The 13,370-nt window shown below is 52.0% G+C and overlaps 1 protein-coding gene across 1 annotated transcript in view; it reads right to left on the bottom strand.

Moving 5' to 3' along the window:
* YJEFN3 (YjeF N-terminal domain containing 3) overlaps nt 1–13,370 on the bottom strand; it is a 411,568-nt gene that overhangs the window by 258,091 nt on the left and 140,107 nt on the right. The window lies entirely within an intron of this gene.

The following is a 13,370-nucleotide window of genomic DNA, read 5'->3' as shown; positions in this document are numbered from 1 at the left end:
ACGGGTGTACTCACTCAGCAAGAGATGCACAAAGTCCTCGGTAAACATAACGGCTGCACCTTGATGTACCTGTTTGACTACGATGGATCCCCAACGGTAGTCCGCTCCCCGGTGTATGGATGCCGGAGGAGCCCGTTTGCCCGCAGGCGCTGGCCCTTGGGTCTCTAGCCTTAGGCGGTAGCTGTATACCCTCACGGTGCGGGCGGTTGCCTTCTATCGGGTATTTGGTTGTTAGGAAACCCCTGGGGTTCCGGTCACATTATGCATGCAGTCAGCATGCATAATGACGCTCGCGCCCCGATGGGCGGAGCTACAAACTTTTATAGCCACCACCCTGGCCCAGACCACATGGCATGTGGTAATGGCGTTGGCTGCAGCTATACAGGGGCTGCCACGTCATTGCTGAAGTCCTGATGACCAATCAGCGGCTGCCACTTCATCGCTGATGTCACTGATGACTAGAGTTGAGCGCGGTTCGTGGTTCGTGGTTCTCCGGTTCGAGTGATTTTGGAGGGTGTTCTAGATCGAACTAGAACTCGAACTTTTTGCTAAAAGTTCGGCAGCTCGAGTTACGTTGGAGAACGGTTCTATCAGCAAAAGCGTGGCTTTTTATAGCTACAGTGTGCAGGGAGCCATCGCTGGCAGCCTGCGGTAAGCTGGTAACCAAGATAAATATCGGGTATCCAAGCAAAGTGCTTTGGTTAGTAACCCGATATTTACCCTGGTTACGTGTGCAGGGAGCTGACACTTCCCCGCTCGGCTCCGCCCCCTCCTGCACTCGGCATCTACACACACACACACTCACACTCACCTGTCCCCAGCCATGCAGTCCCCGGCACTGACGTCCTCAGTGCCACATGGCCTCGCTAGGCTCCACCCACTTCGCACTCCGCCGCCCGCAACATGGCCCCGCTAGGCTCCACCCACTTTGCACTCCGCTGGCCGCACACATGGCCCCGCTAGGCTCCACCCACCTCGCATTCCGCACACATTAACCCGCTTAGCTCCACCCACCTCGCACTCCGCACACATTACCCCGCTTGGCTCCACCCACCTCACATTCCGCACACATTACCCCGTTTAGCTCCACCCACCTGGCACTCTGCACACATTACCCCGCTTGACTCCACCCACCTGACACTCTGCAAACATTACCCCGCTTGGCTCCACCCACCTGGCACTCTGCACACATTACCCCGCTTGGCTCCACCCACCTGGCACTCCGCACACATTACCCTGCTTAGCTCCACCCACCTGGCACTCTGCACACATTACCCCGCTTGGCTCCACCCACCTGGAACTCCGCACACATTACCCCACTTGGCTCCTCCCACCTGGCACTCTGCACACATTACCCCGCTTGGCTCCACCCACCTGGCACTCCACACACATTACCCCGCTTAGCTCCACCCACCTCGCCCTCCGCACACATTACCCTGTTCGGCTTACCTGCGGTGATGAAGTCCCGCCCTCACGACCTCAGCGGTGTCACTGTCCTCCATGGCCGCCGCTTGTCACATCTCCTCCTCTCGTTGCCAACCCGAGACTGTGACTAGCGGTGACGTCACGGGCTCCCGCGATACTTGGCTGTGAAGACGGCGGTCATTGAAGTCAGTGACAGCTCTGCTGTCAGCAGTGCAGGAGATCGTCACCGCAGGTAATGTACCTCGCTCCTGACAGCAGCACTTGTTTGCCCTGCAGTGACCTGGGCTGACCTATTGATGTTAGCTCAGGTCACTGCATTGCTCTCCCAGCCAATGGGGAATATTTTGTTCTTCATTGACTGGGACATTGACTATGGTATGGATCGTCATGGGAACCCCTTGGATTACAGCAGACCTGGATTTGTTTTTCTTTCTAATCAATTGGTGAAAGAGGGAATGCTTTGGGGAGTGTTTTTTCAAATAAAAATGTGTTTGTCGTCTATTTTTTTTTTATTACTGACTGGGTTGGTGATGTCGGGTATCTGATAGACGCCTGACCTCACCAACCCCAGGGCTTGATGCCAGGTGACATTACACATCTGGTATTAACCCTATATATTACCCCGTTTGCCACCGCACCAGGGCACGGGATGAGCTGGGGCGAAGCACCAGGATTGGCGCATCTAATGGATGCGCCACTTCTGGGGCGGCTGCGGCCTGCTATTTTTAGGCTGGGGAGAGTCCAATAACCATGGACCACCCTAGTCTGAGAATATCAGACCCCAGTTGTCCGCTTGACCTTAGCTGGTGATCCAATTTTGGGGGGACCCCACGTGTTTTTTTTTTTTAATTATTTGTTTAATTTAAAAAAACAGTGTGGGGTGCCCTCAGTTTTGGATTACCAGCCAAGGTGAAGCTGCCAGCTGTGGTCTGCAGGCTGCAGCCGTCTGCTTTACCCTAGCTAGCTACAAAAATAGGGGGAACCCCACGTCATTTTTTTTTTAAATTTATTTATTTATTTTTTTTGGTAAATACAAGGCTAAGCACCCCTTAGTGCCACATGAAAGGCACCAAAGGGTGCAAAATTACAAAATGCAGGAGAGTGGGACATTATGTGTCTTTCTGCCATTATAATGACAGAAAAGACTGATATGGGGGGGCGGAGCCGGACATGGCTGAATGAGGAAGCAGCTTCCCTGAGCTCCTCTCTACAAAACCCCATAACACTGGCCCAAGACATCAAAATGGGCAAATCAACGGGCATAAAGGCTACAGCCCAAACCCCAAAGAAGCCCCCCACGGCTCAAAGTAAAATTGGGGCATTTCTGACCCATCCACGGAGTTCTAGCGCCCTGTCTCAGCCCGAGCTGTAAATGCAGCAGAAATCGCGGCCTGATCATCCTGTGACCGACCCCAAGACATCGGTGGAGTTGCAGGGGACGACGGTGGAATCGCAGGGGCCCGAGGGAGTCGCGGTGACCACCCGCAGCAATGATGGACTCGGACCGGGGGATATGCAGAGGAACGGCCGACAACATGACCCAAAGACGCCATTCCAAGATGGCCGCCACACACCTTCGGGCCGAGCCCTGCAGCGACAGCAGGATGATCTCTCAGCAGCAGCTTCACCATCCGCTGCTCCTTCATCAGCGTCCACGCTGGGAGCGGAGTCCCCTGGCAGCCGGCGGAGCATCGTCCTACCTGCAGTCACCCCCCGGAGCTTACTGCCTCTCCAGCCGGTAGCACACATGCAGACAGGCTCCGGAGCGGCGCCTGGGAAATATCCGCTGCAGCAGTGCTCCCAGAATGATGAGGCCCCGCGTCCGCCGGTCTCCCACGATGTCATCACCGATGGGGGTAAGATAAAAAACCCGGACACCCCCGGCCCACTGCATACCAATACCCTCAGCCCGCTGGCATTAGCAGAAACAACGGGGGGGAGGGAGCATGGTTGTGGTTGGGGACGGCGCCCCCCAGCACCTGCAAAAGGCACAATTATATACCAGACGTCCCCCCTGCAACACCGCCATACCCGGGCACTAACGTGGAGAAGAGGGGATCTTATGGAATCCAAAAGTCCCATGAACAGACCTGGGAAATCCTCCAGGGGCACTCTCCATCTACACCCCCTGCGAGGTGGTCCACGGGCTCCTCAGGGGAAAATAGCCCGACGGGCCCGGGAGGCAGCCTGGTGGCAGCCACTAAAGTTCAGTGGAATGAGGGGCCCAGGGTACTGGGGCCCCCCCCACAACAGATTACCACAGTAGGCCACTTGGGAGGTGGTGCAAGCATCTCTAGAAGTTCACAAATACTATATGACCCAACTCTGCAGGACTCTATCCGTTCTTTTTCCACAACACCTTTCTCTACTAATGTGATAAACGAGGATCGCCCAGCATCCTTGGCAGACCTGTGGTCCCTTTTACAATCAATTCCTACCAAAAACGATATAGCTGCTATGGCCAACCAGGTAGTGGCAGAATGTAAGCAAGAATTTGCTCAGCTACAGATGGATCTCTCCTCACTCACCCAAAGGGTGGATGTCCTTACAGACCAACAATCAACATCTCAGGTCAACATCCAATCCGTCCAAGCCACATTACAGGTTCAATCCAAGCAGTTATTTTCTCTTCAACAGCATGTGGACGACTTGGAGAATAGAAATCGAAGAAATAATCTGCGTATCAGGGGCCTGCCGGAGTCAATTGCCCCTCCTGACATACCTTCAGTCCTTACTTCAATCTTCAATAATCTGTTAAAAAGACCACCTGGGGCCTCCCTGGAACTCGACAGAGCTCATAGGGCATTGCACCCCCCGGATCCGGAGGACCCCCGCCTGAGAGACATCGTATGCAGGGTACACTATTTTACAGCAAAAGAAGCTATCCTTCAAGCAGCTTGAAAGAAACAGTCCCTAACGTATAATTGATCTACAATACGCATCATGCCTGATCTTTCGAGACACACCTTGGCTCAGAGGGCTGTTCTCAAACCCTTGTTGCATGTCATCAGAGAAAGGGGTCTCCCGTTTCGTTGGGGTTTCCCCTTTTCTCTGTCAGTACAGAAAAACTCAAGATGGTGGGTAATGCGGTCCCCAGAGGACCTCCCATCTTTTACCTCAAACCTGGGTGTACCCCCAATCACCATCTCTCAATGGCCCACTACCTTGCTCCAACCATGGGTCCCAAGGGAACGCCCAGCTCCTCCCCATGCAAATCCATCTCCTGATCATGCAAGGGGATTACCCCCGAGAGAGACTCGAGGCCGGAGACTGGGTCGTCCGAGATAAATGACACAAATAGCTGCAAAAGATATTGGGGACTACCCAATGTATCATAAACTTTAACCAACTAAGTCCAAGGACTTTCACTTGTCAACTTACTGGTTGCCCAAGGCCCTTATTACTCAAACTTTCGGTTATATGTGCCAGTGTTTATGGTAATTTCTAATGTTAACAGTATACTAAGGAGCTATCAACAGTTATGTCTGACCTTTTTCTCCCTCAAGTAGGTTGGGACCCTCTGTCTTGCCCGGGTGAGGCGGAAAAGCTCCCCTGGAACGTTTGTTCTCAGCTAGTGTTTTGTGCAGGGGCTATACCCCTGCTGTTTTTTCTGCTTCAATTTCTACTCTTTCTACTCTTCCTCTGCCTTTTACAGCTCTTACTTCCCTCCTCCTCCCCCAATGGTGGCCGGGACAGGCAAATCCGTCCTTATATCTCATGTACCTTATACCTTACACCTTATACCTTATACCTTATACCTTATATCTCATACTTCATTCTTTTACAGATGGCTAACCTGACAATTGCTTCCATCAATGCCAAGGGTCTTAACATGCCGGAGAAGAGAGCACAGATTCTCTACCATTTCCACAAGCATAAGGTGAAAATAGTATGTTTTCAGGAAACGCATTTCAAACAGGGACACACCCCTATCTTAAAGAACAAATACTATCAAACCTGGTTGTTTTCAGATAACCCGGAATCCCGTTCAAAGGGAGTGGCGATTGCCATTCACAAATCTCTCCCCCATCAAATTATAAACTGCACATCAGACGGTATGGGACGATATATTATCCTTTGACTGATAGCTGGAGACTAGTGATGAGCGAGCATGCTTGTTACTACTCGGTACTCGCACGAGTATCACTGTACTCGGGCTACTCGGCGGGGACCGAGTAATCTCGCGATACTCGTGCTGTACTCGTGGTCTTCATCCCTGCATGTTGGCGCTCTTTTGAGAGCCAGCCCTCATGCAGGGATTGGCTGGCAGACCACTGCAATGCCACAGCCCTGTTAGTTGTGGATTTGCAGTGATTGGCCGGCCCGCACAGCGTGACCGAGCCTTTATACCGGCGGCCGCGCTGTGCTCTGCTCACAGCCATCCAGACAGTCAGTGCAGGGAGAGTGTTGCTGCTTCAGGGAAAGGTTTGCGGCCCTTTATAGCTATTTCCGTAGCAGGGCTGCAAACAGTGTGACCAAAAGTCCTTCTCAGGACTATTCTAGTTGTATACAGGCAGGCAGGGTATAGCCAGGTCGGAGTACAGTAGCAGAGTCCTTCTCAGGACTATTGTTGCTATATACAGGCAGGGTATAGCCAGGTCGGAATACAGGCTAGTGACCAGAAGAGTCCTTGTCAGGACTATTGTAGCAGTATACAGGCAGGCAGGCAGGCAGGGTATATAGCCATTCCTAGTGGTGACCGTATACCAGCCTTCATCATATCTGGGGCTGGTGTACACAGTCTAAAACAGTCCAGATAGTGTCAGACTTCTCAGTAATTTTTGCTCCTAAAAACCTGTTAGGTTCTTAGTGCGTCCGTGCTTGCATTTAAAAACCGCACGTGTGTGCCTGTCGGTGGCAGCGTACAGGTGCACTTGTGTGCGTTTTTCACAAACTATTATATAACGCACAAGTGTAGTGTATAATACACGTCAGTCAGCAGTGGCTGATAGTGTCAGAGTTCTCAGTAATTGTCGCTCCTAAAAACCTGTTAGGTTCTTATTGCGTCCGTGCTTGCATTTAAAAACCGCACGTGTGTGCCTGTCGGTGGCAGCGTACAGGTGCACTTGTGTGCTTTTTTCACAAACTATTATATAACGCACAAGTCTAGTGAATAATACACGTCAGTCAGCAGTGGCTGATAGTGTCAAACTTCTCAGTAATTGTCGCTCCTAAAAACCTGTTAGGTTCTTATTGCGTCCGTGCTTGCATTTAAAAACCGCATGTGTGTGCCTGTCGGTGGCAGCGTACAGGTGCACTTGTGTGCTTTTTTCACAAACTATTATATAACGCACAAGTGTAGTGTATAATACACGTCAGTCAGCAGTGGCTGATAGTGTCAGACTTCTCAGTAATTGTCGCTCCTAAAAACCTGTTAGGTTCTTATTGCGTCCGTGCTTGCATTTAAAAACCGCACGTGTGTGCCTGTCGGTGGCAGCGTACAGGTGCACTTGTGTGCTTTTTTCACAAACTATTATATAACGCACAAGTGTAGTGTATAATACACGTCAGTCAGCAGTGGCTGATAGTGTCAGACTTCTCAGTAATTGTCGCTCCTAAAAACCTGTTAGGTTCTTATTGCGTCCGTGCTTGCATTTAAAAACCGCACGTGTGTGCCTGTCGGTGGCAGCGTACAGGTGCACTTGTGTGCTTTTTTCACAAACTATTATATAACGCACAAGTGTAGTGTATAATACACGTCAGTCAGCAGTGGCTGATAGTGTCAGAGTTCTCAGTAATTGTCGCTCCTAAAAACCTGTTAGGTTCTTATTGCGTCCGTGCTTGCATTTAAAAACCGCACGTGTGTGCCTGTCGGTGGCAGCGTACAGGTGCACTTGTGTGCTTTTTTCACAAACTATTATATAACGCACAAGTCTAGTGAATAATACACGTCAGTCAGCAGTGGCTGATAGTGTCAAACTTCTCAGTAATTGTCGCTCCTAAAAACCTGTTAGGTTCTTATTGCGTCCGTGCTTGCATTTAAAAACCGCATGTGTGTGCCTGTCGGTGGCAGCGTACAGGTGCACTTGTGTGCTTTTTTCACAAACTATTATATAACGCACAAGTGTAGTGTATAATACACGTCAGTCAGCAGTGGCTGATAGTGTCAGACTTCTCAGTAATTGTCGCTCCTAAAAACCTGTTAGGTTCTTATTGCGTCCGTGCTTGCATTTAAAAACCGCACGTGTGTGCCTGTCGGTGGCAGCGTACAGGTGCACTTGTGTGCTTTTTTCACAAACTATTATATAACGCACAAGTGTAGTGTATAATACACGTCAGTCAGCAGTGGCTGATAGTGTCAGACTTCTCAGTAATTGTCGCTCCTAAAAACCTGTTAGGTTCTTATTGCGTCCGTGCTTGCATTTAAAAACCGCACGTGTGTGCCTGTCAGTGGCAGCGTACAGGTGCATTTGTGTGCTTTTTTCACAAACTATTATATAACGCACAAGTGTAGTGTATAATACACGTCAGTCAGCACTGGCTGATAGTGTCAGACTTCTCAGTAATTGTCGCTCCTAAAAACCTGTTAGGTTCTTATTGCGTCCGTGCTTGCATTTAAAAACCGCACGTGTGTGCCTGTCGGTGGCAGCGTACAGGTGCACTTGTGTGCTTTTTTCACAAACTATTATATAACGCACAAGTGTAGTGTATGATACACGTCAGTCAGCAGTGGCTGATAGTGTCAGACTTCTCAGTAATTGTCGCTCCTAAAAACCTGTTAGGTTCTTATTGCGTCCGTGCTTGCATTTAAAAACCGCACGTGTGTGCCTATCGGTGGCAGCGTCAGGCTCCATATTGTCCCTGGATAGAGATGTGCATGAGGGCCTAAAAACATTGTTCCCATTGCAAAGGAGCGGGTCTCCTGTCGTTGTAATGCCCATTCTGAAAGAATGAGCGAAAAAATTTACCACTGGGGGTATACCTGAAACAACGGCCTAACTATTGTAACGGTCATCATGATGGCGCATGAGGAGAAGGAGGAGCAGTCCAGCGATTAGCCAAAGTCCAGAAGTGTGTTACCATGGGTGAGTGGAGGTACAAGGCAAATTCCCGTTACAAACTTTAAATTCCGCTGTCATTTGCTGGTGGTGTGGTGAAGTCTGGCCCAATCCAACCCTTGTTCATCTTGATCAGAGTCAGCCTGTCAGCATTTATAGTTGACAGGCGGGTGCGTTTATCTGTAATGATTCCACCTGCGGCACTAAAAACACGCTCTGACAAAACGCTAGCGGCAGGGCAGCCCAGGACTTCCAAGGCGTAGAGAGCCAATTCATGCCACGTGTCCAGCTTGGATACCCATTAATTGTAAGGCACAGAGGAATGTCGGAGTACAGTTGTTTGATCTGCAAGGTACTCCTTGAGCATCTGGGCAAACTTAGGATTTCTTGTGGCACTACCCCGCACCTCAGGGGCTGTGGTATGTGAGGGGCTGAGAAAACTGTCCCACATCTTAAAGACTGTTCCCCTACCTCTGGCGGATTGGACTTGTGCCCCTCTCGGCTGTACGCCTTGGTTGTCCACTGATTCCTGACCTATGCCGCTAGCGTTTTGTGAGGGGAATGCTTTGCCTACTTCCGTGACTATGGCCTTCTGGAACTGCTGCATTTTGCCTGACCTCTCCGCCTCGGGAATAAGAGACATAAAGTTCTCCTTTTAGCGTGGGTCTAACAGTGTTACCAACCAGTAATGATTGTCGGCCAAGATGTACTTAACGCGAGGGTCACCAGACAGGCAGCTTACCATAAAGTCAGCCATGTGTGCCAGACTCTTAACAGCCATCACTTCAGTATCCTGACCAACACGATGACTGAACATGCTGTCCTCATCCTCCTCCTCCTCCTCCTCCTCATCATCTACCCTGTCCTCTGGCCAGCCACGCTGAACCGAGGATATGACTGCATGTCATATCCTCAATTTGGCCAGAGAGTTGCTCCATGTCTTCATCCTCCTCCTCGTCATAGTCCTCCACTGCACGTTGTGATGAGACGAGGCTGGGCTGTGTGTTATCACCCACACCCACTACTGTTTCTTGCTCAAACTCATCGCGCTCCGCCTGCAATGCATCATGGTTGTTTTTTGAGCAGAGACCATTTTAGAAGGCAGAGAAGCGGTATGGTGACGCTAATAATGTCGTCATCGCCGCTCACCATCTTGGTGGAGTCCTCAAAGTTTTGGCGGATGGTACATAGGTCGGACATCCATCTCCACTCCTCAGGTGTTATGTGTGGAGTTTGACCCATTTCCCGACGGCGTAGGTGATGCAGGTACTCAACAACTGCCCTCTTCTGCTCACATATCCTGACCAACATGTGCAGAGTTGAATTCCAACGCGTGGGGACATCACACACCAGTCTGTGAGCCGGAAGATGCAAATGGCGCTGAAAGCCGGCAAGGCCGGCTGAAGCAGTAGGTGACTTTCGAAAATGTGCAGACAGGCGGCGAACGTTTACCAGCAGATCAGACAGCTCTGGGTATGACTTTAGAAACCGTTGAACCACGAGGTTGAGCACATGGGCCACGCATGGAACATGTGTCAGCTGGCCTCGCCTCAAAGCCGCCACCAGGTTCCGGCCATTGCCACACACAACCTTTCCTGGCTTTAGGTTCAGAGGTGTGAGCCAGTGATCTGCCTGCTGTTTCAGAGCTGTCCACACCTCTTCTGCATTGTGGGGTTTGTCACCTATGCAGATTAGCTTCAGCACAGCCTGTTGCCGCTTCGCCGAGGCAGTGCTGCAGTGCTTCTGTGTCGCCCTGGACAAGCCAGGGGCCACAGAGCACAACACTTACACACCCCACACTCCCTGCAGGCATATCATAGTCAAAACACAAAATCCTTGTTGCCTTCCCCAGGGGCTGTTGTCCACACCAGGGGGTGGAGCCAGGCAGTTGGTCTCCACCCACCAAGGAGTTAAGCTAAGGAAGTGGAAGGAGGAAAGTAGTAGAGAGGAGAAAAGTGACAGCAAAGAGCCTGAAGTTGGTCCGGGTGTGTGGCCCGGACAGGACAGCAAGGTTGGCAGGATGTGGTGACCGTCTGCAGTGGAGGCCGATTGGAGTCTGCCGTAAGGACCGTGGACGGGTGGTGACCCGGCCGTACCGGACCGGTATACAAAGAGAAGCCAGCACCATTGGCAGGGGCCTTTCGGATCCCGGCAAGGCTTGGTGTCGCCGTGAATTTGCCAAATCCGTTAGTGAAGGGGACCTCAGGGTTTCCAAACAGCCAAGTCCCGATAGAAGGCATCCGTCCAACCGTGAAGGGGAGACACCGCCACCGCCAAGGGCAACCGTCTCCCAGGGCCAGCGCCTGTGGGCAAAAGGGGCTCCTCCGGCCCATATCCAGGTCGGGGAGCGGGTTACTGGTGGGAAACCATCACTACCAACACTGAACTTAGGTGCAGGGAGAGACAGTCATCACTAACCTGCAGGGAAAAACAACTGCAGCCGTCCGAGGGACCCGTCCCTCCAGCCACTTGTTTTACCGTGAACTGTGTCATCATCATTGGGCTGAGTGAGTACCTCCGTGCCGTGCGGCACAGCGCTGCCCCTGCGACCCTGCACCTCATCAGGCCCCGCAACCCGCCTGTCATCCATCTCTACCCCATCACCGGGCCCCGAGACAACCAACCCCGCTACCCATGGAGGGGAGAAATAACAACAAAGCTGCTCCCTGTCACCGCTCCCGGGATCCCCACACAGAGCAGCGGTGGTGTCCACACAATCACCACAACCGTGGGTGGCGTCACGGACAATATCCCCAAAACCCAAACGACCCCTTTTCACTCACGGGCGATGAGCGCCGCTCGAGTCCCCGGGATCCGGCCATCGCTCGAGCCACCGAGCAGCAGCAGCCGTAGAGCAGCGGCAGCCGGACCCGAGCAGTGGGAGAGCGCAGCGTACCCTCCTCCGCCCGCGACTCTTCCAGCTTGGGACTGGTGTGGAGGGTAAAGTGGATGAGGATGCGCAGGAGGAGGAGGAGGCTGAGGAGCATGACATTCCGGAGCTGTAGAGTGTGGGTGAAACCCTGACTGAGGTAGGGCCTGCAAAACTTGGTGTGTGAAGGACGTGTTCCGTCCCTCACTCAGACTGGGTCCCAGCTTCCACAATATGAACCCAGTGTGATGTCAACGAGATGTAGCGGCCTTGCCCACATGCACTTGTCCACGTGTCTGTGGTTAGGTGGACTTTGGCTGAAACAGCGTTGTTCAGGGCACGTGTGATGTTTTGTGACACGTGGTTATGCAATGCGGGGACGGCACACCGGGAGAAATAGTGGCGGCTGGGGACCGAGTAACGTGGGACAGCTGCCACCATCAGGTCGCGGAATGCTTCTGTCTCAACCAGCCTAAAAGGCAACATTTCCAGCGCAAGCAGTCGCGAAATGTTAGCATTTAGAAGTGTGGCATGTGGGGCGTTGGCAGTGTATTTGCGCCTGCGTTCAAAGGTTTGCTGAATGGATAACTGAACGCTGCGCTGGGACAAGGACGTGCTTGATGATGGTGTTATTTCTGCGTGGGCAACTGCAGGTGCAGGGCCGGAGGAGGCTTGTTCGCGGGCAGCATGGACAGGGGATTGGCTCGCATGCACAACAAGCGAAGACGTAGCAGTGACATCAGCAAGCACTGCTCCTCGACTCTGTTGTACATCCCACAAAGTCGGGTGCTTGGCTGACATGTGCCTGATCATGCTGGTGGTGGTCAGGCTGCTAGTTTTGGTACCCCTGCTGATGCTGGCACGGCAGGTGTTGCAAATGGCCTTTTTAGAATCATCTGGAACCAACTTAAAAAACTGCCAGACTCGGGAAGACCTAACATTTGTACAGGCACCTTGTGTCGTGTTGTTCCGGGGAACAGTTGCCTGACGTCTGCCTGGGGCCACCACCCTGCTTCTTACTGCCTGTTGGGATGCTACGCCTCCCTCCCCCTGTGCACTGCTGTCCTCGCTCTGCATATCCTCCTGCCAGGTTGGGTCAGTTACTGGATCATCCACTACGTCGTCTTCCTCTTCCGCACCCTGCTCCTCCTCCGGACTTCCTGACAATTGTGTCTCATCATCGTCCACCCCTTGTTGAGACACGTTGCCAACTTCGTGAGAACGTGGCTGCTCAAATATTTGGGCATCTGTACATACAATCTCGTCATGGCCCACTTCAACAGGAGCTGGCGAGAGGCCAGAATGTGTGAATGGAAACGTGAACGAACAGCTCTTCCGAGTGTCCAAGTGTGGGATCAGTAATGTCCGTGGACGTGTACTCGGCCTGGTGGTAGGAAGGAGGATCAGGTTCTGAAATGTGCGGTGCAGTATCATGGCTACTGACACTTGACCGTGTGGAAGACAGAGTGTTTGTGGTGGTGCCAATCTGACTGGAAGCATTATTCGCTATCCAACTAACAACCTGTTGACACTGGTCTTGGTTCAAGAGCGGTGTACTGCTGCGGTCCCCAAGAATTTGGGACAGGACGTGCGAGCGAGTAGATGTGGCCCTTTGTTGTGGCGAAATTAGAGCTTGCACACGACCTCGGTCTCTGCCTGCACCACCATCACGTCCACTTCCTTGTTCGTTGACAACGCCCTTGCGCATTTTGCAATGCTGTGCTGATGTGTATTCACTAGACTTGTGCGTTATATCCAAGTTTTTGCAAAACGCACACAAGTGCAGCGGAAAGCTGCCACCAACAGGCACACACGTGCGTTTTTTAAATGCAAGCACGGAGGCACTAAGAACCTAACAGGTCTCTATCCAGGGACAACGTGGAGCCTCCCAATTTTTGGCTGCCCTGCCTAAGGGCTATACTACAATAGACCCACTTCCTTACAATGGGCACTTCAGGTTTACAGGCCCTCATGCACGTCTCTATCCAGGGACAACGTGGAGCCTCCCAATTTTTGGCTGCCCTGCCAAAGGGCTATACTACAATAGACCCACTTCCTTACAATGGGCACTTCAGGTT

Source organism: Anomaloglossus baeobatrachus, chromosome 1 (genome assembly GCF_048569485.1).
Source record: "Anomaloglossus baeobatrachus isolate aAnoBae1 chromosome 1, aAnoBae1.hap1, whole genome shotgun sequence".
Lineage (NCBI taxonomy): Eukaryota > Metazoa > Chordata > Amphibia > Anura > Aromobatidae > Anomaloglossus > Anomaloglossus baeobatrachus.
The sequence above is the reverse complement of the archived record's forward strand: the minus strand, read 5'-3'. Positions and strand labels throughout refer to the sequence as shown.